Source organism: Tamandua tetradactyla, chromosome 17, assembly GCF_023851605.1.
Source record: "Tamandua tetradactyla isolate mTamTet1 chromosome 17, mTamTet1.pri, whole genome shotgun sequence".
Taxonomy (NCBI): Eukaryota; Metazoa; Chordata; class Mammalia; order Pilosa; family Myrmecophagidae; genus Tamandua; species Tamandua tetradactyla.
The window spans coordinates 74,512,951-74,540,840 of NC_135343.1; the positions used below are offsets into that span (position 1 = coordinate 74,512,951).

At 39.5% G+C, this 27,890-nt stretch overlaps 1 long non-coding RNA gene across 1 annotated transcript; it reads left to right on the forward strand.

Annotated features, from left to right (window-relative positions):
* Nucleotides 1-1,193: 1,193 nt before the first annotated feature.
* On the forward strand, nt 1,194-26,288 carry LOC143661762 (uncharacterized). Its single transcript, XR_013164811.1, has 3 exons — nt 1,194-1,449; nt 2,163-2,356; nt 25,683-26,288. It is a non-coding gene; the product is annotated as an uncharacterized LOC143661762 (long non-coding RNA).
* Nucleotides 26,289-27,890: the final 1,602 nt, after the last annotated feature.

Genomic DNA, 27,890 nt, shown 5'->3' on the forward strand with positions numbered 1-27,890 from the left:
AAGAAGAATTTGTGATTACCCCTGTCAAATACATGTCTGAATCATCATTTGTGACTAATGCTATCCAATTATGAGTAGAGAGAGCTATAAAGTGTAAACCACTCAAATGTTATTTTATATTCAATGCATGTGATAAATCCCTTACATTAAATATGAAAGAGATATTTTCATTTTTTATTTACATAAAATCATTTTCTCCCTGTCTCCACAAATTGATGCAGGATAAATATTTACAGAACATTATTTTGAAAGCATGACTTCATGCCTTAGTCCAATTCTGCAAGAAAGACCTAAGTGTGTGAGCTGAGCCTTGAAAATTTCAAGAAGCAGTGATATTTAAAAAAAGCATTCCTAACTGGGAATAGCAGGGGGAAAGGCCCAGACAGGATAGGGTAATTGAGCAGGTTGGTCTGTAGGATCTAAAATAGAAGTGCTGGAAAGATAACAGAGGACCATGCTAGAAAGAGCTTTAGGGCCAGGCTCAGGAGTGACCAAGCTATTGAAGGAGTTTGAGCAAGAGGTGGGCATAATCAGAGCTGGACATTATGCCAGATGATTATTCTGGCATAAATGTAGCTAGGTAGTTGTAACTCCTTATTTCTAAGGGTATTTTAGGGATGAGATTTTTGTTCTAGAAGCATCCTTATGCTTCATATTGTTTCTATCTAATGAAGTTTTTTTTACTTATAAGCTATTATATACCATCTTTAGAAAGCATCCTCTTTACCAGGGGGTTTATTTTTATGTCACAAACCCTGTCTTCATATAGCTTACATTTTAGTTGAGAGACAAGACTAGAATGCAGGAAATAGCAAATAAGACAAGACTCAGTTGAGCCTAGGAGCTCTTCAGGAGTTCTGAGGAGAGGGGCATCAACGAGGGACTTAGGAAAACCTCCAGATAGGGCCTGGGGGCACCAGCAGAGATTGGGAACTAAGGGGATTAATAGATAATTCAGCTCTTAAGCAAGGAGTTGTGGACACACATTTGTCTGCAAAGTATCCTGTCTGTTTATCCTTCTTCCTATTAGAACTCAGATTTTAAACGCCATGACTCAGGAGAAGGTGACTTATGCTAGCTGGGTCCTGATTAGTCTAAATAAATCAATTTTACTAGTCCCACCTCCCATTACTAGTGATTGGTTCAGGGATCCAGGCTTGAGCCAATCAGGGCTTGGCATTCTTCTGACAGCTATTATTGGTCTAAGGATGGGGAAGTTGCCTCCATGAGAATGAAGGGAAGGACTGTTATTCCACGGTTGGAAGAGAGGCTCTCTCCGGAGGTGGCATGTTACCCAGTGCTGTTGATGACTTGTGACAATGAAAGAAGACACCCTGGGACAAGGCCAGCACAGAAAGAAGGGCAGAGCTGAGAGAATTTCAGAAAAATAGAGAGGAGGCTCTGATCCTGTTGTGCTCTGAGCTGCCCTATGGTGGGGCTTTCTAACATGTGAGTAAAGATTCTTATTGTTCAAGCCAGTTTACAAGTTCAGCTTTTCACAACTTGCAGCTGAGACCATCCTAGTGTTAGGCAAGGTGTGCTCAAGTTGGGCACCCTTTCAGGAAGATTGGCTGCACATATACATAGAAAGGGAATGAGTAAAATCTGCCAGCCCTGTTTTAAAGAAATACAGCTTGCTTATTCTTTTTGATATGTGTATCTCTATAGATAGATAGTGGAAGACCAAATTAGGCAAGAGGAGGTTGTCATTGGATGACTGGTTCTTGGGTTAAGTATAGGAAGATTCAACCCCTTTTCCCTCCAGGGTATGGCTGTAGACTACAGGCAGATCTTTATCATCTGCTTCCCAGTTGCCAAGGGAACCTCACCATCTATGGGGATCAGAATCATTGAGGTGATTTAAATTCCACCTGTAGGTAAAAGGTGGATGGGGAATAAATTACATGGAGGCCATCTGGCTCTAGGTGTCCTGAAGATTTGATTTTGTCTGACTGCATTCAAAGTAGTCTAGTCCAAAGAAGAACACTTCCCTAATTTTGGCAGACCCTGAAATATAATGGCCAGAATGCGGGTAGAGAAAATGGAATAGGGGAAGGGAAATTTGAGCTGGGTATTAAAATCTTCTATTATTTGCTGTAATTTTTAATAGAAATGCTAATTTTAAAGTAACTTTCTTTACAAGTAGTTTTTTTTTTTTTCAGTTGAAGTTTTATTTCAATGAGAAACAGAGCCTCCCAGGCAGTGCTTGAAGAGAGAGAGAAACGGCTGCCATGAGGTGGCCCTTGGGGATGGTGAGAATTTGGACAATGGAGAAAGGAGAGAGAGAGAAAAAGAGCAGCATCCTCTGGTGAAAGAATCCATGACTCACCCCGCTGTGATTTGTGTCTGGTGTTGGGTGGGTGTTCCACAGCAGCAGAGTGGAGTTGTGTGGGTGTGTGTGGGGGGGTGAGGGTTTGCAGGTTACGAGGATGTGGTGAGTTGAGCAGGAATTGCAGAGAGAGAGATAAGAGCAAAGAGAAAAGAAGGCCTAAATATATGGAACTTCACTCCATTTTCTAGTCTGATAAATGAAATTGTTAAGATTATGGAGTATTTTATAATTAAAAGTCCTGTTCTCTGACCACACTGAATTATTGTCTAGTTTATATTGTGGCCAGACAATGTTATAATAAAATATGAGATGTTTGTGTCAAATTTGGTTCCAGTAACCTAAGGTTTTGTTTTGTTTTGTTTAAGTAGGCACCCCAGGGGGGCGGCTGTTGAGGGAAGGGAGTGCCCGGTGCCCATGTCGCCAATGTAAGGGAAGAAAAAGGTTTCCTTAGAGTTGGGCGTTTCCTAACTTAAAAGGAACCAGACAAAGATTTCCTGGAGAGCTTGGCATCCCCAAACTCAAAAGGAACCAGACAGATCAGAGTGGTCCCTCAGTAGGCAGCCGCGTCCTGGGTTCAATCTGGAGACCAGGCACGTCCTCATCCGGAGGGATTTTTGGGGCTGTGTCGGAGCCTGGTACCCAGACTTTCGAGAACAGATGAGAGTCTGACAAGCCAGAGAGGGACTGGATGGCAAGAAGGGCAGGCAGAATGGAATATTTAGCAGCAGTAAGAAGAAATGAGGTTCTGAAGCATATGACAAGGTGGATGAAACTTGAGGACATAATGCTGAGTCAAATAAGCAAGACATAAAAGGTTAGCTACTGTATGAGTTCCCTAACATGAACCCCCTCAAAAATGTAAACTCGGAATCTTAAAATGTAGAAAATAGGGGACCTAGAGATAGATAGGAACTAGAGAAGGAGAATGAAGGAGAATGGTTACCCAACAGCCAGCTTGCCAAACTGCCAGAACCAAAATTGTAACTCCACTTTATGTTAAGTAAGTTGAGTTGTATGATTTCATTATATATACTGGATACCAAACCCTTATCAGATATATGGTTTCCAAATATTTTCTCTCATGGCTTCTTCACCTTTTTGACAAAGTCCTTTGAGGCACAGAAGCAGCTGATTTTAAGAAGTTTTCAATGATCTTTTTTTTTTTCTTTTGTTACTTGTGCTTTGGAAGTAATGTCAAAGAAGCTACCTCCTATTACTGGATCTTGAAGATGTTTCCCTATATTTTCTTCTAGAAGTTTTATGGTACTGGATCTTTTATTTAGGTCTTTGATCCACTTTGAGTTAATTTTTTATACGGGGTGTGAGGTAGGGGTTCTCTTTCATTCCTTTGGCTATGAATAGCCAGTTCTCTCAACCCCGTTTATTGAAAGAGACTATTCTGTCCCAATTTAATGGATTTGGAGGCCTTGTCAAAGATCAATTGACCATAGATTTGGGGGTCTATTTCCAAGATCTCAGTTAAATTCCATTGATCAATATGTATATCTTTGTGCCAATACATGCTGTTTTGACCACCGTGGCTTTATAATAAGCTTTGAAATCAGAAAGTGTTAGTCCTCCCACTTTCTTCTTTTTTTTAGTATGTCTTTGTCTAATTGGGGCCCCTTTCCCTTCCAAATAAGTTTGATACATTTTCCAAGTCTTCAAGGTAGGTTGTTGGAATTTTGATTGGTATCACATTGACTCCTTTTGTAGATCAGTTTGGGTAGAATTGACATCTTAATGATATTTAGCCTTCCTATCTATGAACACGGAATATCTTTCTACCGATTTCCAAAGATCTTCTTTGATTTCTTTTCGCAATGTTTTGTGGTTTTCTATGTGTAGGTCCTTTACATCCCTGGTTAAGTTTACTCCTAGATACTTGATTCTTTTAGTTACTGTTCTAGTTTACTAGCTGCCAGAATGCAATATACCAGAAATGGAATGGCTTTTAAAAAGGGGAATTTAATAAGTTGCTAGTTTACAGTTCTAAGGCTGAGAAAATGCCCCAATTAAAACAAGTTTATAGAAATGTTCAATCTAAGGCATCCAGGGAAAGATACCTTGGTTCAAGAAGGCCAATGAAGTTCAGGGTTTCTCTCTCAAGTGAGAAGGCACATGGCGAACAGTCAGGGCATCTCTCCCAGCTGGAAGGGCACATGGCAAATACAGCATCATCTTCTAGCTTTCTCTCCTGGCTTCCGGTTTCATGAAGCTCCCCGGGAGGCATCTTCCTTCTTCATCTCCAAAGTTCGCTGGCTGGTGGACTCTCTGCTTCGTAGTGTTGCTCTCTCTGAATCTCTCATTCTCCTAAATATTTCCTCTTTTATAGGACTCCCATAAACCAATCAAGACCCACCCAAATGGGTGGAGACATGTCATCACCTAATCCCGTTTAACAACCACTCTTGACTATATCACATCATCCAGGGAGATGATCTGATTACAGTTTCAAACATACAGTATTAAATAGGGATTATTTTACCTTTATGAAATGGGATTTATATCAAAACATGGCTTTTCTTAGGGGGCATACTTCCTTTCAAACCAGCACAGTTACTATCATGAATGGAATTGTTTTCTTAATTGTCTCCTCAATTAGGTCATTATTTGTGTATAGAAACATTAGATTTTTGCGCATTATTCTTGTATCCTGCCACTTTGCTAAATTTATTAGCTGAAGTAGCTTTGGTGTAGATTTCTCAGGATTTCCCAAATACAATATTGTCTCATCTACAAATAATGAAAAATTTACTTCTTCCTTTCTGTTTTGGATGCTTTTTGTTTCCTTTTCTTGCCTGAATGCTCTAGCTAGAACTTCCAGCACCATGTTGAATAAAAGTGATGACAGTGGGCATCCTTGTCTCATTCCTGATCTCAGGAGAAAGGCTTCAAGTTTCTCACAGTTGAGTATGATGCTAGCTGTGGGTTCTTCATATATACTGTTTATCATATTTATGCACATTTTAGCTATTTGTATTTCCTCTTTGGAGAAATGTCTATTTGTATCTTTTGCCCATTTTACAATTGAGAGGTTTGTTCTTTTGATTTTTGATGATTGACTGAATCTTTTTACTTGAAATTGGTTTACTTCTATTTCTTTCCAAGTCAGTGTAAGTGGTACATGTGTTTCTAGGATTTATCCAATCATCTAAGTTGTCTAATTTTGGCATATAGTTGTTCATAGTATCCTCTTATGATTCTTTTTATTTTTTCATGGTCTTTGATAGTGAATCCTCTCTCATTTCTGATCTTATTTGTATCTTCTCTCTTTTTTTCTTTGTCAGCCTAGCTAAGGGTCTATTGATTTTATTGACTTTCTCAAAGAACCAACTTTTGGTTTTATTGATTCTTTCTATATTTTTTATTCTCCAATTCATTTATTTCTACTTTAATCTTTGTTATTTCTCTTCTTCTGTTTACTTGGGGTTAGTTTTCTGTCCTTTCTCTAGTTTCTCCAGGTGAGCCGTTAAGGCCTCGATTATTTTTTAAATACCAAAAATCACCAAACAAACACAAACATTCGTAGCTTTTGATCATTCCATTCTGCATATATAATCAGTTAAAGTCACAATGCCATCACATAGTTGCATATTCATCATCATGATCATTTCTTGGAACATTTGCATCTATTCAGAAAAAGAAATAAGAAAACAGAAAAAAATTCGTACATACCATTACCCCCACCCCTCCCTCGCACCGATCACCAGCATTTCATTCTAAATTTATTTTAACATTTGTTCCCCCTGTTATTCATCTTTATTCCATATGTTTTACTCGTCTGTTGATAAATAAGGTAGATAAAAGGAGCATCATACAGAAGGTTTTCACAATCACACAGTCACATTGTGAAAGCTATATCATTATACAATCATCTTCAAGAAACATAGCTACTGGAACCCAGCTCCACGTTTTCAGGCAGTTCCCTCCAGCCTCTCCACTACATCTTGACTAACAAGGTGAAAGAATAACCTCCAGGATAACCTCTCCACTCTGTTTGAAATCTCTCAGCCATTGACACTTTGTCTCATTTCTCTCTTCCCCCTTTTGGTCAAGAAGGTTTTCTCAATCCCTTGATGCTAAGTCTCAGCTCATTCTAGGATTTTTCTCAATCCCTTGATGCTGAGTCTCAGCTCATTCTAGGATTTCTGTCCCACGTTGCCAGGAAAGTCCACACCCCTGGGAGTCGTGTCCCACGTAGACAGGGGGAGGGTGGTAAGTTTGCTTGTGTTGGCTGGAGAGAGAGAGAAGGCCTCGATTTTTGTTCTTCTTTTTTAACATAGGCATTTAGAGCAATACATTTCCCTCTCAGCCCTGCCTTTGCAACTTCCCATAAGTTCTGATATATTGTATTCTCAATTTCATTTGTCTCCAAATAACTACCGATTTCTCTAGCAATGTCTTCTTTGACCCATTGATTGTTTAAAAGTGTGTTATTTAATCTCCATATATTTGTGGAAGTTCAGGTTCTTTGGTGGTTATTGATTTCCAGCTTCATTCCATTATGGTCAGAAAAAGTGTGTTGAATAATTTCAATTTTTTTAAATTTATTAAGACCTGTTTTGTGCCACAGCATATGAGCTATGCTGGAGAATGTCCCATGAGCACTAGAGAAGAATGTATATCCTTGTGTTTTGGGGTGCAACCATCTGTATATGTCTCTTAGGCCTAATTCATTTATCACACTGTTTAGGTTCACTGTTTCCTTATTAATCCTCTGTCTGGTTGTTTTATCTGTAGAAGAGAGTGGTGTATTGAAGTCTACCACTCTTATTGTTGAAACATCTGTTGCTCCCTTCAGTTCTGCCACTGTTTGCCTCATGTACTTTGGAGCTCATTGATTGTGGGTATAAACATTTATGATTGTTATTTCTTCTTGGTGAATTGTCCCTTTTATTAATATGTAGTGTTCTTTCTTGTCTCTTACCGCGTCTTTGCATTTAAAGCCTATTTTGTTTGATATTAGGGTAGCTACTCCAGCTTTATTTTGGCCATAGCTTGCATAGAACAACTTTTTCCATCCTTTCACCTTCAATCTATTTATGTCCTTGAGTCTAAGATGGTTCTTTCTTTCTCTATTTTTATTATTATTTTTTGTATGCTGCATGGCAGGGTCATATTTCATTATTTTTCTATGTGAGTATCCCATTATTGCAGCACCACTTGTTGAATTTTTGTTTGCTTGTTTGTTTTTTGTCTGTTTTACTTGTTTGTTTGTGTTTTGGGGGAGTGCATGGACCGGGAATCAAACCCAGGTTTTCGGCATGGCGGGCAAGAATTCTAACACTGAACTCCCTTTGAGCCCCCCACCTCTCTTTCTTTTTATGCTTTAAGTTACTCTTTCTTATACTCTTCAATTCAGTAGCCTCCTCCAGACCTCTCTCTCCTATCTTTTTTTTTTTTTTAACTTGGGCAGGCACTGGGAATCGAACCCGGGTACTCTGGCATGGCAGGCGAGCATTCTTGCCTGCTGAGCCACTGTGGACCGCCCTCTCTCCTGTCTTTTTTTTCAGCCAACAGAACTCCCTTTAGTATTTCTTGCAGAACTGGTCTCTAGTTTACAAATTTTCTCAGCATTTGTCTATGAAAATTTGCTTTTATTGTAGTTTGTTTTTGCTTCGGTGGATCCATGACATTGACAGAAATTGGGCCTCTCATCCTATATATATCAGTAAAAGCTATGTCAATAATCAGTATACAAGAAACATGAATGGGGGCAGTCAGACCTTCCCTTTCTTAAAAACCATATGATGACCCCCCCATTGCTAAGAGTCTGAGTCTCTAACATGACATATAAAGTCTTTCAGACCCAGCCTTGCCTTCCTCTTTTTCATGCATGTCACTCTTCAAGCAACCTGAATTATTTACCATTCTCTGTATGCACCCACACTTTCTTTGCTCCCTGTATCTATCTGTAATACTCTCTCCACCACCCCCATCCTCATTCACTGCTCCCTTCCATCCTCAGGACTCAGCTCAGCCATGACTTCCTCCAGGAAGCTTTCCTTGACTTCCCTCAAGCCACCACCACTCATCTGGGCCCACATAGATCTAACCCTTTGAGCTTCATCATGGTCGCAAATACTCAGCAATGTTTGTCTTTGGACAATTTGGAATTTTTGGCTGTTGAAGCACATCCTGTCCTACTCCTGTCCATCTTACATCAGGAAGGGCCCTAGAGAGAGTGGGTACCTACGGATAAAGGTGGGATTAGAGCCACCTGTTTCTCCTAAAGCACCGGAGTGGAGCTAGCTCCCTCACTAATGACTGAGGCTGGGGTTAGGGTTGGGAGTGGGGCTTTCCCTGTGCGAATACTGCAAAGGTTAGACAAGCCATTGGCAAGAGGTTGCCCAGGACACTGAAATCAGTAACTTACCCTAACCAGGTCTCACCAGCCAGAAAAACACATTGTTTGCCTTCACAGACTCACACTGCTGAGGAAGCTGATGAAGGCTGTCCGTTGAGCCAGAAGTCCATCGGCTCCCAGAGTGGGTAAAGGCATTGTTCTGTCTCTGATACTTACTTTTTCCTCAGGAAAATGGGTGAGTTATTATGAGGTAGAGAAGTAGTGGACCAAGGCAAGAGAGCAAAATATTCTGACTGTTCCATATAGGAAATTCCTCCCTGACTTTTGATTGTTCTGTTTAGGAAATGGGATAATTAGTTACCCTCACAAAATCCCAAGGGGAGCATGATACCAAGATCTCAGAACACGGAAGCAGTTTGTTGATTTGAAGCATAAAAAACTCCAGAGAAAGTCAGGGCAGCCCCTGTTCTTAGGATCAGGGACATTGCATGTAAGTGGTAAAGTCCAGGGAAGAAGGGAGAGAACTATTCCCCAGCCCAGTTATAGAATGCCTCTCCTATTCGTCCATCAGCAAATACAGTGGACCAACTCTTTAAACATATTTTATATTTTACTTTAGATATCAGAGGCAAAAGTTACAAAAGCACTGTATAGAGTACAGGAAGAATCCATGCTGTAGAAAAGAAATATAGTGTTAGATGCTTTTACTTAAAGGGACCCAACTCAGTTTTGAGAAACAGCCCTCCTTTTCCCCAACTTATGTCTCTGTTCTTTTCTTTGCCTCTCCCTCCTCATCCTCCTATTTCTCCTTCTTCCCTCTTTGCCTTCTTTTTCACACTTTGCCTTCCCCTCTCCTCCTCAGTCTACACTTTAGTATGCTCATAGCCAAGAAATGTGCATTTTCCCAGTGGGTTTTCTGATCATAATACAAAACCAAAAATTGTTGTTTTCTTTCAAGAAGCTCAATATTTTTCAGTTTTTCAACATCTCAGGCAGAAATCAAGTAATTACTGGACCTGTATCCAAGAAGCAGAAAGGAATGTAAAAATTCTAATTGTCATCAGTACAATTTGCAAAGTGCTACATCTAGTACGTAGTTTTCAAGTAAGGAGTTATGAGTAGATTCATGGTCGCAAATGCTGAATGACAATTGTAGGATGAGGGAGAAAGGCCATTCTTTTCATGAGTGAACAGTTACAGTCGGAGCTTAGTGCCAACAGTAAACCTAATGTACTTCAAAGAACAAAGCATTGTGTTGAATCCATTGAAAAAAATACCTTTGTTGAAGTTGCTAAAATTCCTTCACCATCTTTACAAGGAAAGGGATGGAACGGATTATTACCATTGTTTTATGAATGAAGAATTGAAATCCAAGCTCAGGCGTCTTGCCCATGAATCCCAGATGTGTCAATGAAAGCAATGGGAACAGGCCAATAGATTCCCACCAGCCAGACCTAGTGATCCGTCCTCAGCTAATTATCCCCTAAAATAATGACAGCATTTCCCTCTTCTTCCCTGTGAAGACACAAGGTGACAATTTGTTTATTGTAGCTGAGAAGGACTTTAACATCCTTGAGCAATGAAGAAGGAAGATGACTGATCCTAAAGAGAGAATCCAGAAAAATCCACACCAAAGCTTCATAGCTAATAAACAAATTCAGCAAACTGGCAGGGATCAAGGCTTAACACACAAAAATCAATAATGTTTCTATATACTAGTAATGAACTATCTGAAGAGGAAATCAAGGGAAAAATTCAACTTATCATAGCAACTAAAAGAACTAACTATCTGGGAAAAATACAATAAATTTAGAAATTGTGTAAACTCTATGTTAATTAATCTTAAATGTGTGGTAGAATTCTCCAGCAAAATCATCTGGGTCTGGTGATTTTTTTTTTCCAGATTTTTCATTACAAATGCAATTTCTTTAATGGTTTCAGGACTATTGAGGTTGTCTTTTATCTTGGTTGGGTTTGGGTAGTTTATGGTTTTCAAGGACTTGGTCCATATCTTCTAAGTTGTTGAATTTATGAGCATAAAGTTGTAGCGGTCCCTTATTTTTCTTTGATGTCTTCAGTATCTGCAGTGTTAGCCTCTGTTTCATTCCATACTGATGATTTGCATCTTCTCTCTTTTATCCTTGTCAGTCTTGCCAAAGGGCTATTAATTTTATTGATTCTTTTCAAAGAACAAACTTTTTGTTTCATTGATTTTGTCTATAGTTTTCCTGTTTCCAATTTTATTGATTTCTACTCTTATTTTTTTATTTCCTTCCTTCTGTTTGTTTTGGGTTTATTTTGCTTTTCTTTTTCTAGTTTCTTGAGGAAGGAACTTAGGCAATTGATTTGCAATCGTTCTTCCTTTCTAGCATAAGCATTTAATGCTATTAACATTTCCTCTTAGCACAGCTTTAGCTGCCTTCCACATATTTTAATATGTTGACTTTTCATTTTCATACAGTATTATATACATTTTTAGATTTACATTCAGACATCTTCTTTGATCCATGGATAATTTAGAAGTGTGTTGTTTAATTTACAAGTGTTTGGAGATTTTCCTGCTGTCTTTCTCTTACTGATTTCTAGTTTGATTCCATTATGGTTAGAGAACATGGTCTGTATGATTCAATTTCCATTAAATTTGTTAAGATTTTTTATAGCTGAAGATTTGCTCTATTTTGGTGAATGTTCTGTGGGTGATTTAAAAATTTATGTATTCTACTGATGTTAGATGGAATGTTCTACATATGCCAATTGGATCCTGTTGGTTATTTGCGTTGTTCAGTTCTTCTGTGTCTTTGCTGATTTTCAGTCTAGTAGTTAATCAGTTGCTCAGAGTGGGATGTTGAAGTCTCAAACTATAGTTGTGGATTTGACTATTTATCCTTCAGCTCTATCAATTTTTACTTAATATTCTTAGCGTGTATTGTTTGGTGTGTATACATTTAGGATCATATGTTTTCCTGGCTTATTGATACTTTTATCATAATGTAATGTCTCCCTTTTTCTCTACTAATTTTCTTTGCTCTGAGGTCCACTTTATCTGATATATTAATGAACCCTTTCTCATTTTTAAAAGTCAGTTTATGTGGTATTCTAGTTGGCAAGCTACTGAAATGTGATATACCAGAAACAGAACAGCTTTTAAAAAGGGGGAATTTATTATGTTGCAAGTCTTTAGTTCTAAAGTTTCAGAAAATGTCCAGATTAAGGCAAGGCTATGAAAATGTCTAATCGAAGGCATCCAGGGAAAGATACCTTGGTTTGAGAAGGCCAATGATGTTCAGGGTTTCTCTCTCAGCTGGAAAGGCACATGGCAAATGTGGCAACATCTGCTAGTTTTCTCGCCAGGTTTCTTGTTTCACGAAGCTTCACTAGGGGTGTTTTCCTTCTTCATCTCCAAAGGTCTCTGGCTGCGTGGGTTCCAAAGGTTTTTCCAAAACAATTTCCTCTTAAAGGGCTCCAGTAAGCAACCCCACCTTGAATGGGTGGAGACATATCTCCATGGAAGCCAGTTAATCAAAAGTTACCACCCACAATTGGATGGGCCACATCTCTATTGATAATCAAAAAGCTCCCACCTAGCAATATTGAATGAGGATTAAAGGATATGGCTTTTCTGGGGGACACAACAGATTCAAATTGGCATACATGGTATATCCCTTTCCATCCTTTTATTTTCTTCCTACCTGTGTTAGTTAGGGTTTCCTAGAGAAACAGAAGCAACAGAGAACACTCGCAAATATAAAATGTATAGAAGTGTCTCACGTGACCGTGGGCACACAGAGTCCAAAATCTGCAAGGCAGGCTGTGAAACTGATGACTCCGATGGAGGGTCTGGATGAACTCCACAGGAGAGGCTTGCCAGGCGAAGCAGAAATAGTGCCTGTCTCTTCTGAATCCTCCTTAAAAGGCTTCCCATGATTAGATTAAGCATCAGTCCTTGCAGAAGACACTCCCCTTTGGCTGATTACAAATGGAATCAGCTGTGGATGCAGCTGACCTGATCATGATCTAACTCTATGAAATGTCCTCATCGCAACAGACAGGCCAGCACTTGCCCAACCAGACAAACAGGTACCACAACTTGGCCAAGTTGACACATGAACCTGACCATGACACTACCTATGTTGTTATATCTTATTGACTTTCTTATAGATAGTATAGGGTTGGATATTTTTTATATACTCTGTCAATCTCTGTCTTTTTATTGGTGTTTTTATATTAAGATAATTACTGATATGTTAGAGTTTAAGTCTTTCATTTTATTGTTTGTTTTCTGTTTCCTTTGGTCTTCATTTTCTCTTTTTTTACCTTCCTGTGGCTACTTGAACAATTTTTAGGATTCTGTCTTGTTTTGTTTATGGTGGGTTTTTTTAGTATATCACTTTGTATAGTTTTCTTAGTGCTTGCTCTAGGTATACAATATACATATCTGTCTTATCAAAGTCTACTGGTGTTAAGGTTATAACTTCAAGTGAGATGTAGAAACCTCACTTAGGACACTTGACCCTTCCTGCTTTTAAATAGGATTGTCTTATATTGCCCCTACGTACTTTGAATACTACATTAGGTTGTGTTATAATTTTTGCTTTAGCTATCAAATATCATTTAAGAAACTCACAAGAAATAAAACAGTCTATTGCATTTGTTACTATTTTTTACCCATTCCAACATTCATCTTTCTTTTCTGAAGTTCCAAGCTTCCTTCTATTATCATTTCTTTTCTGTTTTGAGAACTTCTTTTAGACATTCTTTAAGGGTAAGATCACCAGCAACAAATTCTTAGTTTTCCTTTGTCTGATAATTGTTTCATAACCCCTTCAAAATAGGACTTTCCTATCTTGTCCAGAACTAGACAACAATTCTTTTTATTTATTACTTTTAATTTATTTTTTAATATGAGTTTTTCATACCTACAGCCTACTATAACACAAAACTCCTAGTCATGTGACATAGCCACACTTTCGCCAGTTTAGAAGTTAATACACTAGCATGAAAATAATTATGTGATAGAATGGTGAGAGCATGAATAATTTTTAATCCTTCTTATTGAGATATAATTTACATACAATAAAATTTACCCATTTTATGTGCAGTTCATTGAGCTTAACAAACATACAGAATTGTGTAACCATAGCTTCAGTCAAAATATGGAATATTTCCATCAACCCAAAAAGTTCCCTCCCGCCCCTTTTCAGTCAATCCCCTCTTTCCCATCCCTGAGAATCAATGATTTTCTGTATCTCACTATAACCTTTTCTAAAATTATATATACGTGGAAACATTAGCCTGTAATCTTTTTGACTCTGGCTTCCTTCATTTAGCTTAATGCTTTGAGATGCATCCATCTTGCTGCATCTATCCACAGTTATTCCTTTCTCTTTCTGATTAGTATTATTTTGACTGAATATACTTCAGTTGTTTATTCAGGTGATAGACAGTTGGTTATTTCTAGTTTTTGGCTATTATGAAAAAAACTGCTATAAACATTCCTATACAAGTTTTCTGTGGTAGAATCTGTTTTCATTTTTTTTGGATAAATATCTAAGCATGGAATTGTGCTAAGTGCTTATTTAACTTTATATATAGTTGCCATACTCTTTTCCAAACTGGTTATATCATTTTGCATTCTCACCAGCCAAAGTAGGAGAGTTCCAGTTGCTTAGGACCCTTGTCAACATTTGATACTATCTATATTTTAAATTTTAGCCATTCTGATGAGAGTGGGATGATAACTCATTGTGCTTTTAGTTTGTATTTCCTAGTTAGCTTATTTTAATGTGCTTATCTGCTTTTATATATTTTTTTGGTAAAGTTTCCAAATATTTCATCTTATTTTTTTAGTTGTCAGTCTTATTATTGAGTTGTAAGTGTTCTTTGTATATTCTGGAAACAAGTCCTTCATTAGATCTTTTTTGCAAATATTTTCTCTTAATTTCTGGCTTTCATATTCATTTTATTAATGTGTCTTTCACAGAACAGAAAACATAAAGCTATATATGTGGTAATAATTTTATTGGGATATAATTCACATGCCTACAATTCAACCATTTAAAGTGTATAATTAAAAGTTATAATTTTGATGAAGTTCGGTCTATCAATTATTTTCTTATATGTTTTTTGCTTCTTATATCCTAAGGAATCTTTGATCAACTCAAGGTCAAAAAGGTTTTCTGGATTTTCTCAGAAGTTTTATAATTTTAGTTCTTATATTTTAGGTCGATGATCTTTTCTGTTAACTTTTGTATATATGTTAGGTAAGGGTCAGGTTGATTTTGCTTCAATGTAGATATCTAGTTATTCCAGCACCATTTGTTGAAAAGATTATTTTTTTGCCCATTGTACCACCTAGGCATCTCTGTCAAAATCAGTTGAGAATATATATGTGGGTCCATTTCTAGACTTTATTCTGAATCGTTGATATAGATGTCTGTTCACATGCCAATCCCACACCGTCTTGGCTCATGTAGCTTTACAGTCTCAACATTGGATATTATAACTTGCGAAGAGTGCTTTGAAAACGATTGTTTTTTTATTTCTTTGCTTTCTATATATGTTATAGCATACAATAAAAAAGTTAAAAGAAAACGGGATAGTATAATTCCTCCAACTTTGTTATTTTTCAAAATTGTTTTGGTTATGTTAGGTTCTTTACATTTCCATATAAGCTTTAGAATAAAAAATATGCTAAGATCTGATTGGAATTTCATTGAATCTATAGATCAATAAGGGGAGAATTGACATGTTACTAATAAGGGATCTTAGGATCCATGAACATGGTATATCGCTCCATTTATTTAAGTCTTCTTTAATTTCTTTTAGTGGTGTTTTACAGTTTTTAGTGAACAAGACTTGCTCTTCTTTTGTTTGATTTATCTGTAAGTATTGCATATTTATTAATTGCTAATATAAAAACAACCTGATGAACAAATTCTGTACATGTGCTAGTTAATTCTCAACTTCCAAATGTTTGTTATTAGTATATAGAAATATATGATGCTTGTATAATGACTTTGTGTTCTGTAACCTTGCTAAACTCACTTAATAATTTTGGTAGCTTCTTATGTGTTCTTTTGTTTTTAATATTTTACATAGATAATCATGTCATCTGTAAGTAAAGACATTTACTTTTTCCTTTCTAATCCATTTGCCTTTTATTTCTTTTCCTTGCATTTTCTGCACTAACTAAGACCTCTGGTACAATGATGAATGAAGTGGTGAAAGTAGACATACTTGCTTTATTTTCCTGATCTTAGCATGAAGGCATTCATTCTTTATTGAATATTATGCTAACTCTAGGCTTTTTTCTTGAATGTCCTTTATGAAGTTGAAGAAGGTCCCTTTCAATAGCTAGTTTGTTGGGGATATTTTTTTATGAATGAGTGTTGATTTTTTTTTAGTTTTCATCTGCATGTAATCACATTTTTTTCTCCTTTATTTGGTTAATATGGTGAATTACATTAATAGCTTTTTTAAAATTTTTTATTGCAAACCAACATACCAACATTCTTGAATACAATCATTCTTGACATATGTGCTGGTCTGAATCTGTGGTGGACCCCAGAAAGGCCATGCCCTTCAATCCTCATTCAATATTGCTGGGTGGGAGCATTTTGATTGTTTCCATGAAGATGTGACCCACCCAACTGTGGGTGGTAACTTTTGCTTAGATGATTTCCATGGAGGTGTGTCTCCATCCACTGAAGGTGGAGTTGCTTGCTGGAATCCTTTAAAAGAGGAAACATTTTGGAGAGAGTCCCTTTTGGTAGAGCCACATGAAAGCCAGCAGATGCCACCATGTTTGCCATGTGCCCTTCCAGCTGAGAGAGAAACGTTGAACGTCGTTGGCCTTCTTGAACCAAGGTATCTTTCCCCGGATGCCTTAACTTGGACATTTCTATAGACTTGTTTTATTGGGACATTTTCTCAGCCTTAGGACTGTAAACTAGCAACTTTTAAAATTCCCCTTTTTAAAAGTCATTCTGTTTCTGGTATATTGCATTCCAGCAGCCAGCAAACTACAACAACATATGAACATTCTTGACATGTGTATTAGTTAGGGTTCCCTAGAGAAACAGAATCAACAGGGAACACTCACAAATATAAAATTTATAAAAAGTGTCTCACAAGACCACGGGAATGTAGATCCAAAATCTGCAGGGCAGGCTGTGAAGCTGACAACTCCGATGTAAGGTCCGGATGAACTCCACAGGAGAAGTTTGCCAACCGAGGCAGGAATAGAGCCTGTCTCTTCTGAATCCTCCTTAAAAGGCTTCCCATGATTAGATTAAACATCACTCATTGCAGAAGACACTCCCCTTTGGCTGATTACAAATGGAATCAGCTGTGGATGCAGTTGACGTGATCATGATCTAATTCTATGAAATGTCATCATTGCAACAGACAGTCCAGCACTTGCCCAACCAGACAGACAGGTACCACAACTTGGCCAAGTTGACACATGAACCTGACCATGACAACATGGTTACAATCAATGGCTCACAATATCATCACACAGTTGTGTATTCAGCACCATGATCGTTTTTTGGAACATTTGCATCTCTCTGGAAAAAGAAAAAAGAAAAAACTCATACATGCCATACCCATTACCACTCCTTTTCATTGACCACTAGTATTTCAATCTACTCAGTTAATTTTAACCTTCATTCCCCCTCTTATTTGTCTATTTCTTGTCCATATTTTTACTCATCTGTCTATACCACAGATCAAAGGAGCATCAGACACAAGGCTTTCACAATCACATAGTCACATTGAGAAAGTTATATTATTATACAATCATCTTCAAGAAACATGGGTACTGAAACACAGCTCTACAGTTTCAGTCACTCCCCTCTAACCATGCTAATACACCATAAACTAAAAAGGGGATATCTATATAATGCATAAGAACACCTCCAGGATAACCTCTTGACTGCATTAATTGTTTTTTGAGTGTTTTATCAATCTTGCATTTCTAATACAAAACCCATTTGGTCATATATATTTGGTCATGTTCATAGTTTATATCATCTTTTTTTTCTTGATCCATTTGGCTAGAGATTTATGTACTGGTTTGAAAGGATGCATGGACCCTAGAAAAGCCATGTTTTAATCAAAATCCCATTTTGTAATGGCAGAATAATCCCTATTCAATACTGTATGTTTGAATCTGTAATTAGATCATCTCCCTGGAGACATGATTTAATCAAGAGTGGTTGTTAAACTGGATTAGGTGACGACATGTCTCTACCCATTCTGGTGAGTCTTGATAAGTTTCTGGTGTCCTATAAAAGAGGAAACATTTTGGAGAATAAAAGAGATTCAGAGAGAGTAGAACAGAATGATGGAACCACAAGAAGCAGAGTCTACCAGCCAGTGACCTTTGGAGATGAAGAAGGAAGATGCCTCCCGGAGAGCTTCATGAAACAGGAAGCCAGGAGAGAAAGCTAGCAGATGATGCCGTGTTCGCTATGTGCCCGCCATGTGCCCTTCCAGCTGAGGAAGAAACCGTGACTGTGTTTGCCATATGCCTTCTCAGATGAGAGAGAGACCCTGAACGTCATCAGCCTTCTTGAACCAAGGTATCTTTATCTGGACACCTTTGATTAAACATCTCTATAGACTTGCTTTCATGGGGACATTATCTCGGCCTTAGAACTGTAAACAAGCGACTTATTAAACTCCCCTTTTTAAAAGCCATTTAGTTTCTGGTATATTGCATTCAGGCAGCTAGCAAACTAGAGCAATTTATATACCTCTTTTTTTTTTTTTCAAATTTGAATTGTTTATGGAGTAGCTGTAACAAGAGGATAAGAATCATAAACATGACAGTATTTATATCTTTTAGGAATTCACCCATTTACAGATCCAAAACTTCCAAGCATTCAGCAGGTAGAAATAGGCTTATATATTCAAATGATTTTGCATCAAATTTTCTTTTTTCTTTTTATCTTTTTATTTTATTTTAATATTTTTATTGTAAAAACTTAACATACAAATATTCTTGACATACAAACATCTACTACTTTTTATTCTTCAAATAACTAAACTTAAATATCACCAGAGCATCATTTTGTCAGTACATATTAATGTATTTTCACCTGTTCCTTGCAGGACCCTCCAGATGTTCAGAAAGTGTGTATTTTTAAGCCAGTAAATATCCTTCAACAGATCTGCAAAGTGGTTACTGTTCACACACAAAATTTTCAGTTTCCTTTAGTAACTCATGACAAAACTTTTCTTTACAGCCTACTAGCTGCAGTATGAGACAACAGAACATGGTGCCTGATTCCATTTACATAAAGCTGAAAACAAATGGCACCGCGGAGGCTTGGATTTTATTATAGTCACCACTTTGATAACATTACCAATGTGAAATTAAGAGCTACATCTGAGGGCTAAATTCCAGAATGACTTTATTTTTTTCATTAAACATACCAACATACAAACACAAACATTCTTACCATATGATCGTTCCATTTTTCATGTATGTAATCAGTAATTCACAATATCATCACATAGTTGTATATTCATCATTATGATCATTTCTTAGTCGAATTTTCTTTTATGTCAACTACAAGCAACAAATTTTTAATTTGAATAATTTTGGTTATAAATATTATAAAATATTTAATTAAAAAGCAAAGTACTTACATTTCCTAGATCAGTACGAGAAAATAAGCTCAGGTTGCAAAGAAGCCTGTTGACTTTCCAGAGCAAAGCCAGGGAGGCTGCTCCACAGCCTCCGAGAGTGCCACTAACTGCTATAAAGGACTCATCAAATCACAACGGCCCATGTATCAAGTCACAGATGTACTGCGTCTGCATTTCACATGGTATTCTCAGTTCAATTCCAGTAATTTAGAGACATTAATGATATTTTCCTTATTGTATGTCTGCAATAAATCGTGCCCCCTTGGTTCCTCCACCCAGTGTTCCATGCAACTTATGCACCTCTCTATCCCTCTTTGTTTTATTTTCAGCGGTTGTTTCAAGGTTTATGATATGTATTTTTAACTCATCAGTGTTTACCTTCAAATAATATTTTATCACTTTATGTATAGTATAAGAATCTTATACATTATCCTTCTCTCTCCCCCTTTTGTCCTCTTTTGTTGTCATTTATTTTGCTTCTACATATTTTATAGCCCCACTATACGGTGTTGTTATTTTTGCTTTGAACAATTAATTACCATTTAAAGACATTTAAAAATGAAAAAAAAAAAAAAGTATTTCCCATTTCAGGTTGTTCCCATCCACGCTCCTGCTCCTGGAAGTAACCCAGGAAATCAACTGGGGCAACTGAAGGTCTTATCTTGATTTTTCCTCTTCTCACAGAGATTGCTTTCCTGTACTGCTTGAACAGTCTGAAGACAACTGTTCATTTATTTTGTTGGTTTTCTTGTTTTTATGATGGAATACAATTCTATTAGCAGCTTATCTTTCATAGATAGAGGCAGAAGTCCTGAATAATTTTTTTTACTGATACTATTCTATTGTTTTTTCCATTTAAAAAGTTCTTGCCAAAAAGAAATCTCAAGTACATTTATAGTTGAATAGCTTTCAACTCTATTTTATAATAGAATACTTTGTAATAGATTCAGTGTCAGAATTAAAACAATAGTTATCGTAATTGTAACCTAGTGTGAGAACTTAACAATCTACAGGGGATGGTGGAAAGGTTAATGATTGCTCATACATCCTGTGAAAATAAAACACCTCTGTATTGAAATCTAGTTGTGGCTGATAAGGACATAATAAGCAGGAGCGATGAGGAGAGGCCCCACAGAGCCAGGAGGGAACAGGCCTAATTAGAGGGCACCAGGTGCGTGCAGGTGACTTTCTTCCTTTGGGAACAGGGAGGCTGTGACCCCTCTGGCTCAGAGCTCGGCGTAATAGCACTTTCATGGAGGGAGGTCCAAAGGAACAAATCTGAAGATGACATAGGAGGAAAGCCCGGAGTTGAGGGAAAGACAAGGACAAAGAGAATTTATAAATAACAGAAGCTTCAAAAATAACAAAGGGATAATTTGAGCCTCACAGACTTTTGTGGCTGAGGGAAGGCTCTGGAGCCCAAAGTGTGGGACGCGAGTTCTCAGGGGACTGGGGTCTGGGCTAGGAGCAATCACCGTCTGCGGAGTCAGAATACAGCAAAGTGAAACCAAACCCCACAGCTCTCTCCGTATGCAGCAGGGAGAAGTTTCTTTATACAAGGCATGTTGGAAAAATAGCATGAGGACTTTGCCTTTGGTTTCCAAATACTATTTTAGAATTGAACCTCTGCTTCAGTTAACCAAAGATGTGCAGCTTTTTTTTTCCTTTTAGGAAATCACAAATGCCAATCAACCCCTGAGCATCTACCTGGTTCTTTGTTAAATTAAGCGTCATTAATTTGACTATCAATTTTTCATTAATTGAGTGCAATTTCACAACACAGTTTTGAACAGTCTTCTCTGGGAAGTCCCAGTAAACAGTCACCTAGATGGTTCAGTCAGAGGGATACCAAGAAGGGTGGCCTTCCTGAAATGTTACTTCCTATGTGTCTTGAACAATGCCTCAAGTCCCACCATGTAAATGTCTCTTCCTGGAGAGGTTAGAAAACTCGGGATTAGAAGGTATATGAAGGGAGATTTAAAAAAAAAAGGTGGTAACAAGACAGCAAAAACAAACTCCACTCATAAGTTTGGGTGGAGTTATAATGGTCTAATTCTTAATCATCAGTTTGTATTCACTGATCTCCAATCCAATCGCGCGACTGACCTTCCCAGCCAAAGGCAACCGCCCTTGGTTCACCTGTAAAAGGCCACAGCTTGCCCCAAGTCATCTGTCATTATCTGAGTGCAGCTTAGATGCTGCTGCTTCTCCACATCCCACAAGAAGATAACCACCAAACACACGATAATATGAGCTCTTAACTTATCCCAAGAAGAAATTCACTGCAAAGCATGTCTTCCTTCTTGTTCTGAACTTCACTTTCCTCAGTAACTTCATGTGATCCTATCAGGCCTAATGCGGAGGATTTCAATTGCTGGATGATTTCATCAAGTGCTAGGCTGAGATACAGGGCCAGTTCATAAACCAGCTCTTTCCCACTCTCAGCCACATTCTTTGTGCTCTGAATCAGTCATTCTGTCATTATGGCTGGGTCACAGGTATTGGTTATTTCCCCTCTGTTATGTAGTGTGACAACAAAGGTGTGGTTAGTTAGGGAGTGACCATGAGTTCCAGAACCTCCTCCTCCTTCCCTTTCTCCAGGCCTCCTAAGGTCCTGTTTCTCCAGAGGCCTTTGCTGCTCCATGAAGTTTCCCACCGCCATCTCATCCGCACCCCTAACATCAGACAGAATAGCAAAATAATTGTATCATCCAAATAGCAAACAATGTTGATTGGATTTGGGATGTGGCTAGGATGGAAAAGTCCAAAGTTTTTGTCTGGCTGGAGGGCTTTTGGGGAGGTTGTGGATGAATAATATGAAGATTAAGAAAAATAACCACTCAAGAGCAAAAATGATAGAAAATAGCTACATGGCAATCAAATAATGTTAGCAGTGATTAAGTCCAAATGTTTGTGATAGTTGGCCAGACAAGAGGCTGCCAGGTTCCTGGACATTTACCAACGATTGAGATTAGCCAACAAAACTTGATCATTGCTGATTTTGAGATTTTTGCTGCTTTATATTATAACCTGCCTCTGCGCTATAGTGTATACGCTCTAATAAAAGAATACTGTTCTTTTTGAGCTGTTTTTGTGGCCCAACAAAATACGTTCACGTTTGCTAAAACACCAAATCAATATTACATGGTGGTGGTTTGTTTGTATTTTCTACATTTTAATTGTTTTCCACCTTGCAGTTTTTATTTTCTACATTTTAATTGTTTTTCACTCTTTAACTCTTGTTCAAGGGTTTTTCTAGTTGCCTTTTTTTTCCCTTCCTTCCTCCCTCCACCTAACACACTGTCAGAATAATATTCCTAAAACACCACTTTGCAGCTATCCTCCCCCTGTTCAAAAACATGGAAACGTTTCTAATGACCAGTTGGTTAAGGTCGAAACCACGTAACTGGGCCCTTCTGGCCCAGCTCTGGCGACCATTGTGAATAGCAGGGCACACTTCCAGCACTGGGAATATCTGAGAGAGAAATCCTGGCTATGAAATGTATCATGCCTTCCACCCACCGTTTTCACACTGCTTCCATGTGAAAGTGTGAGAAGGTCTTGTGAGATCTGTCTAGACCGAGTGCTGTGGGCCAGATTAGTTGGCCCTTTTTACCAGTGCTTATTTGCCCAGGGGTTGACAGTTGACCTTTGAAATTAATTAGATGAGCTCTTCCATATATTTGGAGGTGGGACTCAGAGACCCCAGGTTGCCTAGTTGTGCCCTGAACTGAGACGCTAGGTAATCGTGTTTATTCCATGTGCTTTTACAGCAGAAGGAGCTGCCCTCCAGAAAGAAAAGAATAAAGCAGAAAGATGTAAGGAAAACTGGGAAATCAATAAGAGAAATAACAATTCGGTATAAGTCAGGACTCATATGGGATATTCAAATTCCTCTAGCGATTGTAGAATGAACAATGATTTTTTTTTTCAAATCAGATTGGCAAATTAAAAACAAATTTGCATATAGGTAGAAAGGATGGATGGACAGGCAGGAAGAAAAATAAGTAGTTGGACAGAGTCATGCCAGAGAGCACAGCAGCCTGATCAGCCCGCTGCTGGGGGCTTTGTATTGCCACGTGGAGTTGCTGTTAAAACCGGGTCCTGCACAGCCCTGGGTCTGCCTGTCTGCTAGGGAGTGCCTGCCGCCCGTTCTGGCAGAAATCACAGCTCCCAGCGCTCACAGCTTACACAGCCATCGTGCTCCAAAGCACAGCCTCAGATCAGGGTGGCTGGGTCCAGTCCCTCAAGCTGGTCCAGAGCCAGGCTGCTCGGGAAGACCCACTCGGCACCGTGTTCAGCCATTTCCGTGTCCCTCTAGTCCAGCCCAGCAGGCTCTCCTCAATTTGAATCAGGTGGCAGAAGGTAAGGTCCCAGTCCCCAAGGAGGTCTTGGGTTCTAATAGAAAAGGTGCCATCTCCTCCACGCCTCTGCCTACCAGGGTTTTAGGAACTCGTCGTCTAACAGACATCTCAAATTCCATGTTCTAAAACAGAATTCCTAATGTCAGTCTCCTGCAAAAAAAAAATACCCCTGCTCCACCTGTGCCAGCCCCATCTAAGAGCAATTCCAGTTGTTTATGCAAACACATGCACACACAACAAAAACCCTTGCATCACCCTGGATTCCTCTTTCTTGAACTCATATCCAGTCTATTTGGAAATTCTTTGAAATGAAACCCATATCCCATGAGGGCAACCGCCATCCCTCACCTGGGGAAAGCAGTGGCTTCCTAACTGGTCTTTCGGCTTCAGGCCCTGCCCCCTAGTGTCTGTTCCCCGCGCAGCAGATGAAGAACTTCTGTGACATAAAGTAGATCAAGCCACTCCTGAGTTCAAACCCCTCCCTCTTTAGCACCCCAGTTCACTCAGAGTAGAAGCCTGAGCTTTTAGCATGGATGGTAAGGTCCTGCGCCACTTGGCTCCCCATAAACCTCTCTGGCCTCATCCCCATTCCAGCCGCACGGGCTGCTTGCTGGCTCTTGGCTGCATCAGGCACACACCTTGCTTTAGGGCTTTTGCCCTGGCTGTCCCCTCTGCCTGGTCAGCCCTGCCCTTCCTTATGACTTTGCTCAAGTCTCCTCTTCCCCACGGAGGCCTGCCTGGACCACCCACCCCTCCCCACACTTCTAACTCTTCTTTACCCTGCTCTACTTTTTTTGCCCCATGGCACTTGCTGCTTTCTAATATTATCTACTGTTCTGTTATTTATTATGTGTATTGTTTATCTACCCCCTCCCTGCACCTCAGTCTTTTTCTGTTTTGTTTGTTGCGGGATTCTAAATGCTTGGTGTGGTGCTTGGCACATAGGTACTCAAAAGATGTTAGGTGAGTGAGCAAGTGAATGAATGAATGGCAGCTCTGCTCAAAACTTACCTGTTACTTCTTTCCTCTCTGGCAAATGGGTATCAACTTGCCTTTGCTATGAATAGCCAAGAGGAACTGTTAACGGACAAAGGCCATGGATTCTTTTGCCCAACACCGTCAGTAATCAATTTCTGGAGACACCAGGGTTTCAAAGAGAGAGAGAGTTTATTACAAGGCACATAGGAGGAGAGCAGATGGCCTAGCGGCCCAAAATCTGTTTCCTTGAGTTTAGGGGGTTCAAGGTTTTTAAGGTGTTTAGAAAGGGGAGATGAGGTCATTACGAACAGCAAGTTCAAAGCAGAAAAGAAGACAGAGTTAGCATTATCATTTCAATAGGAGAACATAAGCTGAAAGGAGGGGAGACAAGGTATCTTTCAATAGCAGAGTCTAGCTGATATGATTTACAAATGTCCGGGGCTGAGGCTAGTGAATGTCTGATTTCATTAGCATTAGGGCCTCTGCCCTACAAGAAAATGACCAGATAAAGGAAGTAGCAGCTCTTAAAATCACACAGGCATAAGATAAGGGCTTTTACACTCATTTCAGGTATCAGGGCAGCTGAATTACAGTTTAGGGATTTCTGTATTCCCCTCTGTCTACTCCAATATCCCAGAAAGCAAAAAGGAATATGATTCAGTAATCAAAATCATCCCTTAAATCCTAATTGCTTGGTTACAGAACCACCAAGGGATTGCTCACGGTGCAGAGTCACTCTACACCAGATAGGCTGTCACCGCAGGAGAATCTGACACTGCATCCTAGAACTCCCCCAAAGGCTACCCGGTTAATCCTGGCCGGAACAGACATGCACATTCCCAGGGCTTTAAAGCTTTAAAATGCATTGAATAAGATCTAGAAAGATAACAGCAAACTGCTAACAGCGTGACTTCTGGAGAGAGAGTGTACGGGGAGGGTAGAGTAGGCTTTTACTTTTTATTCTATATAGTTCTGAATTGTTGGAATTTTTTATATTTAACAAGCGCTGACTTTTATAATTAAATACATTTTTCTTTCTTAGAGATTAAAGTCGACGTGTGGAAAGCAGCAGAAAGAGAGGCCCGGAAGACCCCAGGGAGAGGAGGAGCCTGAGAATATCCCTGTGTCCTGAGTTGTCCCAGTTGCCCTGTCCAGGCACTCCCGAGGTCAGGATGCGTTTCCTGCTTATGTTCAAGGAAATGCTCCAGAGAACATTCTTCGATGCAAGCAACAGAAACTGACCCTGGCTGATTTAAGCAGAAAAATAATTTATCATAAAGATATTCTCAAATTCAGGCTTGGAAAACATAGCAGGAGCAAACAAACGTGGCCAGAGCCACTGTCTCAGAACAGCTATGCCACACACCCCACACTCCTCGCACGGGTTGGGGGTGTTGCTTCTGGCTGACGCCACCACTCCTGGAACTGGATGCAGCTGCTTTCTTCACCACCGTCACAAAAGGATTCTTCCATCCTTGCTTCTTTGCATCACTGCCACTAGATTCAAAATCTAGGGTGGGCAGATCTTATTGGCCTGGCTTAGCTGCCCAGCCCTTAGCTGCAAGGGAAGCTGGGAAAATGAGTACCTGATTTTTTTCAGCTCCCATAGTGGAAGGCAAGATCATTTAGTGGGGGATTCACTAAACAAACAAACAAAAAAAAGGGGTGGTGGGGGGAGGGTCAGAATCTAAGAAGGCAAAAACAACAAAAAACAAATGCAACAGATGTCTGTGATGAACAGGTTTCGGTTATCAAAATCAAACAATCCCTTCTGAAATAGAGCCATATTTTAGGTTATTTAAAAGGGCAATATGTTGGGAAATGAATTTTTAAGGAAAATGTCCTGTTGTGGTGGGATGGTTCTCTGGACTCATTTTGTAGCTTGCTATTGGAATATTCCATCCGCACAGGAAGCTCTTGGGGGGAGGTGGAGAGTCATTTGCCAGGTGATTCGACTCTGTGGCTTTCTCTTAGGAGCCGAGGAGTCAGGCAGGCAGTACTGGACGTAAGCAGAAGTGGAGGGGTGAGGTGGGAAGTGCTTATCCAGAACCGGAACCAGGATGGCTTTTCTTAGCAATGGAAGAGAACGGCACCACCAGGGCAGGAGCTCGTGAGAGCAGGGGTGCCAAAAGGGGGGTGGGGGGAGGGAAGGGCCACAGGAAAAGAGGGGAAAGGATGTGGGTGGAAGGTGAGGACAACAAAGCAAGGTATTGTGGGTCCCTCGGGCACATCCCCAAGTGACCGAATGGGATCCTGGCTCCCCCTCTTCCCCCATCCAGCTGGCCTCTGAACCCTCCTATGTTCCAGCCAAATTGGCTTACCCACTAATTGCTCTCAGTCAGGCCGTGACTTGACTAAGCTTTGTTTCAGATCATTTTCTCTAAGCTGGCTTCCCGGCCCTCACCTCTTCACTTTCTTATTTCTTGTACTCTTCCAGCGTCCACCTTACTGCTGACCCCTCAGCACCATTTCTCCAGACTGTCTTCCCCAAGGTGGCCTCTTGCTTCACTGACCAGCTCTGGGACTTGGCTTTAGTTCATGTCAGGTCCATTCTCCTTTTGGAGCAGCACCCCACCCCACCCTCCCCGCTGCCCCACATCCCACGCTTTGTCAGGACCTTGTCAGTTGGAGCCTGCAGTCTGGGATGGGGGGTGGGGAGACACGTATGTAAAAGACGTATCCAATTCAGTGTAGTAAGTCCTATGGTTGAGGGGACCCCAGAATGAGCACAGAGTGGGGTCCCCTGGGAAGGCCACCTGAAAGTGGCCCTGAATTGAGTACTGAAGAATGAACTTCAAGAGAGATTGAGGCGCCCACAGATTAGATATGGGCGGTGAAGCACAGGGGTGCAGGGGGTGACTCCCACTGGCTGTCATCATTTGTGTCTGTGCATCTCTCCTCGGGAACTCCCCTATGGTGGTATAATCCACCACCATATATATATATATGTACACACACACACACACACACACACACACACATTTTTAACTTTACTAACTTTACATCTATTTCTTGGTAACCTCTCACAGCAAATAGGCATTTTTCTAATCGATGTTTTAGAGATCTTTCTTAAAGCTAAACTCATATTTAAAGCCCCTTAGAGGCTATAGCACAGTTTCTGCAAAAGAGACTCGACTGGTTCTTTTCTTGCTTCTCCATCCTCTATGACTTATGTCTGTTTCCATTTAGATTTGGCACAGCACCATTCCTTCCCTCCCACTTCCTAAACAAACCTAAGGAAAAGCAGAGC